The sequence below is a fragment of the Mastomys coucha genome, unplaced genomic scaffold (genome assembly GCF_008632895.1).
Source record: "Mastomys coucha isolate ucsf_1 unplaced genomic scaffold, UCSF_Mcou_1 pScaffold13, whole genome shotgun sequence".
NCBI lineage: Eukaryota > Metazoa > Chordata > Mammalia > Rodentia > Muridae > Mastomys > Mastomys coucha.
In genome coordinates, this window is record NW_022196895.1 from 79610546 (window position 1) to 79618430 (window position 7885).

Below are 7885 nucleotides of genomic sequence, written 5' to 3' on the forward strand. Positions count from 1 at the left end.
CACACATACATGCAACTATGCTTACACCCACCCACCCACACATACACACACATGTGTATGCCCTTGCATTTCCATACACCACATGTAAAATATTAATTAATTAATTAAAATGAAGATAAATAAATGAAGTGGTCTTTATTGAGGCCTACGAGGCTGTCTGCATGGGAAGATGGAGTAGAATTCTGTTTTCAGCTCTACTGTTTGCCCTGCCATCCCAAAGCACAAGTGTGTAAGCTATCACAGACTCAGAAGGGGTCACATCATCACTCTGTGCAGGGAGCATCCAGCCCTGTATCACTCTGTGCAGGGAGCATCCAGCCCTGTGGATTCTTCCCGCTCCATATGAAAGTAATGGTGTGTCTGTGGGAGATGAGAAGCTGCCCGTGGCAGGAGGTTCCAGGTCTCCATCTGGAATCTTCTATTTAAGTTGGATATTCTTAATTAGTGAGCTGGGAGGTTTCATCCCTTGGTGTGAACCCTATTCTAGCCATGGAGTGCATCTGGCACTGCATCCTCTACACCAACTCCCTCCTTGCCAGTGTTGCATAGTTGACTTTGGTGCTGTTGTCTGTGTATGTGTAATGAATATGCTTCTCATGACTGTGTTTACCAAAGCCCCTGAGTTCTGAGTTGTGCCTTTAGTCCTTACAGGGCATTCAAGGCCTTTGACCTTCACCTCCTCATTGTGCTACAGGAGGAGCAACAATTTCCTATCCTTAGCAACATAGGAGGGGCCCTGAGCAACTCATTAGGATAGGAGATCTAATTGCTTTGGGTTCCAAAGGAAGTCAAACTTTACCTTCTCAAAGTCCTTTATTGTGATGGCTAGTAGGGGTGGATCAGAGATGAGTTAGGGGGACATATGAGCAAAATATATTGCCTGAAATTCTGAGAATCAAACACACACACACACACACACACACACACACACACACACACACACACACACACACCAGAACATACATAGTAAAATGCCCAAACCCTGTAATAGATCTGTGAATGTAAACATGCCTGGCCTGGTGGCCCAGAGGCCTCAGCCAGCAGCAGGTGTTTTCAGTAGAGGTAAGGACTTCTAGGATTTTGCTCTTACAGCACCCTAAAAAAGTGTTTTCTCTTCCCCCTAGGTTCAGAAACAAGCACATAAAGATCCTAACTCAAATAGGGTGGAGGGCAGAGACAATACCTATGCCTCAAACCTAATCATGAAGGAACAGTGCCATTTCTAAGACAGTCATTAAACTCTAAGGCAAACACTCACTCTGAAAGAGTTAAGCCAATGTTGACTACCCACCTTCTTCACAAAAGGCAAGCTAGTCACCATGGAGCCATCATAGATCCATTCCAGCTCATGCCATTGCTTGGCTCAAAACATGGCTGTACCTTGTTTGAAATCTGAACCATAACGTACTCAAATCCTGAGCGCATGTTTCATCTCTGCTTTGTCTCAAACAAAGAACATTCTTCTGCCCTGAGTGGCCCTGGATATTTGCAGAGTTGTCTGACATGACTCACGAGGGCTTATACCCTCTTTCTTTTGGCCTGAAGACAGAGAGGAAATGTACTGTCTCCCCACTGTGCTCAAGGCTGCTGCTTCACTCATCCCCTTCTTTGATTATAGTGCTGTGGCCCTATACTGCTGAATGCTAGTGACAGCAATGGCATCCAAGCTCTCAGGCCTGTCACTCATTCTGTGCAAAGCCTCCTGTGGGTCTCTAATTCCAAGAGCTCACTTTAGCCGACAAGCAAGTAGGATCCCCATATTCCAGGTGAGTCAGAATATGGCTGCAGCCCCAGGACACTGTGTCAGAGAGGACAAACCAGCCCCGATTCCTCTTGCTGTCTAAGTACAGGGACCAACTTCTGTATTTGATATAAATTCTTTTAAAGGTCTTGAAAGAGTAATAAATTATCCAGTGGCAACTTACCATAATCATCCTAACCTTAGGTTCAACATACTGGTCTCATAAGGCCTCTGCCATGAGCAGATACTCAGGCGATGGGGTTGCTGATCCAGTTCTATCCCATTCTTCTGAGAGAATGAGCCAGAGGAAGTTAACCAGCTCCAAAGTCAGAAGAAAAGATGCATTACAATGCCTTCTGCAGAACCAGCATCTCATGGAGTTTGTGCCAAGTGCAAATTCTTTACCCTTTCTCCAAACAGAAAAAAATGGACCTTGTTACCGTGGTATTTATTCTTGCTTGTATTATACTACTTCTTCCTTTATAGATGAGGTCTCTTTATGTGACCAAGGATGGCTTCCAGCTCTAGATCCTTCTGCTGGAATGATACGTATGAGATAGTCTCTTTGAGGGATTTGAGGACACCTCAACAGTGGACTGACCTGGATGATTGCTCAGATGATGACAGAGACACAACAATTTCCTTTTTTTTTTTCTTTAGTTTGTTTGAGTTTTGAGTTGTGAGACAGCCCAATCTGGTCTGAAATTTGTAATGTAGCCCAGGATGACTCAGGTTCACAGAAATGCTTGTGCCTAGGCTTCTCAAATGCTGGGATTACAGGCATGGGCCATCACAACTGGTTTTGTGTTTTCACTTTCTATAATATGTAGCTAAAGTGAACTTGACTTGTTTCAAAATGAAATTCATTGCCAACTTTAATGAAACTGAGAATAAATAATAAATTAAGAGTGAATTAGGAGTTGAAAGTTCTAAATAAGTACATTTGGGGCTAAAAATAAAGAAGCTTCTTAATAATGAAGATGTTAGGCTTGGATGGGTGGCTGGCTGGCTGACTGGTTGACTGGATGGTTAGTAGGTTGGTTGGTAGGTTGGCTGGCTGGCTGGCTGGTTGGTAGGTTGGCTGGCTGGCTGGCTGGTAGGTTGGCTGGCTGGCTGGCTGGTTGGTAGGTTGGCTGGCTGGTTGGTAGCTGGCTGTTGGTTAGTTAGCTAGCTGGCTGGTTGGTTAGATGGTTGGTTGGTTGGCTGGTTGGTTAGTTGGTAGCTGGCTGTTGGTTAGTTAGTTAGCTAGCTGGCTGGTTGGTTAGATGGTTGGTTGGGTAGTTGGTAGGTTTGTTGGTTGGCTGGTTGGTTGGTTGGTTGATAGGTTGGTTGGTTGGTAGGTTGGTTGGTTGGCTGGTTGGAAGGTTGGCTGGCTGGCTGGCTGGTTGGTAGGTTGGTTAGTTGGTTGGTTGGCTGGTTGGAAGGTTGGAAGGTTGGCTGGCTGGCTGGCTGGTTGGTAGGTTGGTTAGTTGGTTGGTTGGTTGGCTGGTTGGTTGGTTAGTTAGTTAGCTAGCTGGCTGGTTGGTTAGATGGTTGGTTGGGTAGTTGATAGGTTTGTTGGTTGGCTGTTTTGTAGGCTGTTTGGCTAGCTGGTTGGTTAGTTGGTTGGTTGGTTGGTTAGCTATTTCATTGGTAGTTTGGTTGGTTTTAAGTCTGTGTCCACAGCAGATCTGATCTATAGGATCAATATGTTTAACCTCTCTTATTAGTCAGGTGACCAACAGTTGAGAAAATTGTATCATATAAAGACTGGGGAATATCTTAATGTCAACCACTCACATAGTATGCACCAGGCTCTGCTTTGTGTCCTCAACACTACAAAATCAAACAAGAAAATATACTTGGCATGCTCTTCAATGCAAGTTTATCCCTTCACACAGCACCAATATTTTAAGCTGTTAATAATGTTCCCAAAATAAACCTTCCATCAGTTCAAGCTCACACCTTTGAAAGAGGAAGAAAGAAAGAAAAAAAACCCATACTAAATGCATTGCCTACAAGCAGCTAAAAACCCAGACTGCTGCAAGCTCAGGAAGTCTCTATGGGGAGTCCTTGCAAATGGCAGCGTAAGTCCCATGCAAATCCACTCTGTCAGCTCAGACACAGATGCCAAAAGGAAAAGGCGCAATAAATACCGGGTGTGCCGAGAGAAAACAGCGGTGGTGTCATGCTGGAAGCTAAGCAAGCTCCTGCATTCTTTCCCTGGCACTTGGACACCACAAAGGCTTTTAAACAACTCTCCTTAAAGGTCCTGGAGACATCACAAAAGCAGTTGCTTTTTATGTATGTTTGGGCTGGGCAGGGGGAAAGCTCGCTGAAGCAATCCCAGTTTATGTTATCTCTTCCATGTTGGTATTCAATGACCGAGATTCCGAAAGACAAAAGTAGACATCAGCGCTGCCATCTGGCAGATTGTCTCTCGAAGTCACCCCGGACTATTGTGAGCCTTAGTTACATTACAGCGCTCTGAACACTGGGCGTGGCTCTCCGAGCCCCACCTTTGAAGTTTATACTCTGGAGAGTGTGGCGTGCAGAGTCACAGGCTCCATGCAGCTCGAGCCTCTGAATGTGATGCTATAATCCTGAGCTGTGGCATCTCCTCTGGCAGTTAACACTCCCCCAACAATGTGGACTCATGTCCTTGGTAAGACTGGCAGGTGGCTGTCCTATCACCAAGTATGGTTGCTGCTTTGCCTGGGGATGCCCCATCCAGCAGGCATACTGATGCCCGCCCCAGGTACAGCCCTCTGTGAGGACATTTCTTGTAGTTTTGTCCCCAGAGGAGAAGTAGAAAGAAATGCTGGCCACACAGTCTGCCCTGGCCCCTCATGAACATCTATTGAAACTGATGGCTCTAATGCCTGGCATCTGCCAAACTGTCATTCAAGCCAGGGGGGATTTGGACAGAGACAAGGCACGCATTGTAAAAATGACTCTGTGATCTAGTTTTCTGAGCTTGCCTTGAACTCCTAGGTACGATTAGAGCAGAAAACCTTATTTCCTGCAAAAACGACTTCACATAAATGGGAAAATGCACTGTATAAGGAGCCAGTGAATATTTTCCCTTGATTTGTGCCCGAAACATAAGAGTAGGGGAAAAATCCCAGCTGTCTACTGCATTGTGTGAACATATACATGCATTTAAATTACTTATATCATTACTTACAGATGTAATTGTGAAATATGTTCTTTTTGCATTGAAAATTAGGGACTGAACAGATGGTGAACGCTCAGTTTAAAGCAATATGTCCATTAAAATAACCCGTACTGTTGGTGTTTAGTGCAACAATAGCAGCAAGTTCATTACAGCGGGGTTGTGCAGGAAGAGCTGGCACAGGCAGAAGACTGTCGGGAGCTGCTCACCCACCCAGGCAACAGACATTCCCAGAGTGGGACAATCAGCCGCCTCCCCCTGCCCACAGCCAAGGCTCCAGACTTGAACTCCAGTTGCTTTGCTTCTGAGTTTACTTCCAAATAGTAAAGTCAATAACCAGCTGACATTTACCAATGCTCTGTTCCAAGGCTGGCTTTTCTCTTTCTCTCCTCTCCAGATGTGCCGAAATGTGTGCTTCCAGATGCAGCACCTCAACAGGATCAAGCAGCTCAGTCCTGAGGGATGGTCTGGAATGACGAGGCTGGGTCAGTCACACGGGCTGGTGGCATGATGAGAACTACTTTCTCTAGTCGGCATAGGTTACCAGGAAGTGAGGCCTCCCACAGGGCAGCCGGATGCTCTCCTCACTTGGCTGTGGCTGACCAGATCCCAGGCATCTGTGTTTACTGCCATTCTGGCAGAATGCTGCCTCTCTTTTCTTACCCAGAACCTCTGATGTGAATTTCCTTTTAAAGAAAGGAAAACAGACACCTACGTCCTGTTCTCTGCACCCTGACCCCCAGTTTCCAATTTGACAATAACCCAGGTGATTAGTATCCTAAAAGCATTCGTATACACAGCAGGAGAACATTAAATACAGACCATAAAAATGTCTTTGGTGGTTGGTGTTCGCTGTGTGACAATGAGAACCAGAGTTGGAGCCTCAGAACTCATATTTAAAAAGCCAAGCATGATCATGTGTTCGTAATTCCAGCACCGTGGAGGAAGAGACCTAATGGCCATGCGGCCAACCTAGCTTTTGGTGCTCTGTAAGCCAGTGAGAGGCCTTGTCTTAAAAACAAACAAAAAACCCACATGGCTGGTACTTAAGGAACGATGCTTAAGGGGTGTGTGTGTGTATGAGAGAGGGACAGAGACAGAGAGACAGAGAAAGAGACAAAGAGGCAGAGAGAGAGACAGAGAGACCAAGACAGAGAGAGACAAAGAGAGAGACATAGACACAGAGAGAGACAGACTTATGTTTTAAAGAGCCACAGATTAGAAGAAGAACAAACAAGATGTACCATCTCAGACGGACCCATCTTCAACAAAAGGTGTGTCTGCCTCCTTCCCACAGCAGATCAGCATCATTTGTGTCCTATGGGGCTAAGCTGCACTAACATCCACCCTGACTAACCTGAAGAGAGATTTGCAGAAGTGGAGAGCTGGGATCAAGGTCACTGAGTGTAGAAGGTACAGCAGAGCTTGGAAAGGTCCCCAGATGAACAATGGTCACAGCAGCCAGCCAGCTGCCTTCTGTGCGTGGAGGAAGCTTTTGAAGGAGTCTCACCAGCAATGCAGCAGGAGAAGCACACAGTAAGGTTTCATAAGCTGAAAGTAGGAAGATCCGAACAGAGGCAGGAGGAACAACTGTACCTTAGGAGAGACCCATTGTACTTAATCTGCAAATGGGAAGACTCAAAATCTCTCTGCAGGCAACAGTTATGTGAGTAGAGTCTTTGGGTGCTCCACACGACAGCCCTCCTTTCTGCCCCTAGACTCTGCTTCGGAGTGTGACAGAGGGTTAGGCATGTGGGCTGGAGATGGCAGTGTGAAGAGGAAGTAGCAAGTAGAAGCTGACTCCATGCCCTAGTGCCCTGTGGAATCAGACAGCTGGATGCGCATGTCTGGTTACCTAAGTCAGAACTCAGGCAAAGGATGAGGATTTCTGAAGGCTTCCGTGGAGCGTCTTCCTAGCTGTGCCCAACCACCCACCCAAATCTCTGTGTGCCCTGCCCTCCCATGGTCTCTGAGGTCTCCCATTACTTCCATGGCTTCTCTTTCCTCTGCGTCTTTCTCTCCTGAGTTCTCACCCTCACCAGCACTTATACCTTCAAGAGCATACCACCACAAGGTCACACATCCTTCCTGAACCTCTTCTCAACACTCGCTACCACCAGGACAATGGCTGTGTTGATGGATCTCTCTTTTGTTATAGCAGAGCTTCAAGAGTCTCCTTTGGTATTTCACAAAGTGGGTACTGGCACCCTAGTGTGGCTAAAGTCTGGGTGTGTTTAGTGCAGTCCAGACAGTCTGAAAACACTGTCAACCACTCTGTTTGGCCAGCATCTACTCAGGCTTGGCTACAAGTCTGAGGGTCTAAGTTCCTGATAAAACCCTGTGCCCTGGAGGGGTGTCTAAGTTGACTCCATCTGCCCCTGGCAAGGCTTCCCTCACACAGAGCCTAACACGTAGTAGGTGTCAGGAAGCATTTGGCGAATTCAGTAGTAAGTAAAAGTGGCACAGATGGTCCAGTGTTAAGTACCAGAGGCAAAGGGGAAATAAAAGAAATAAGCTGGTAATTCTAGCCAAGATAAATAAATGAAGGCTAGTCACTAGGGATGGAATAGAAGAGAGGAGACAGCCAGGATGAAGGGTTACAGAGAAAGTAGGTTCCTGGAGGGAGCCTCATAGAAGTACCATGCCAGAGGCTGAGCAAGGACCTGGTAGAAATCTGAGGCCCACATGAAGGCAAGTTTGTCAGGGAAGTCCACAGAGGAGTGCAGTAGGAGGAAGGAATAGCTAAAGAAATGAAAGCAAAGACAATCAGTGACAGGTACTCTGCTCTGTGTGACCCAAATCCAGGTATTGATATGTTGACCCTGAATCTTCAAATCTCTTTATGGACAATTCCTTAAAAGAAGAAGAAAGAGGAGGTGGAAGAGAAGGAGGAGAAGGAGGAGGAGGAGGAGGAGGAGGAGGAGAGAAGGAGAAGGAGAAGAGAAGGAAAAGGAGAAGAAGGAGGAGGTGAAGAAGAAGAAGAAGAAGAA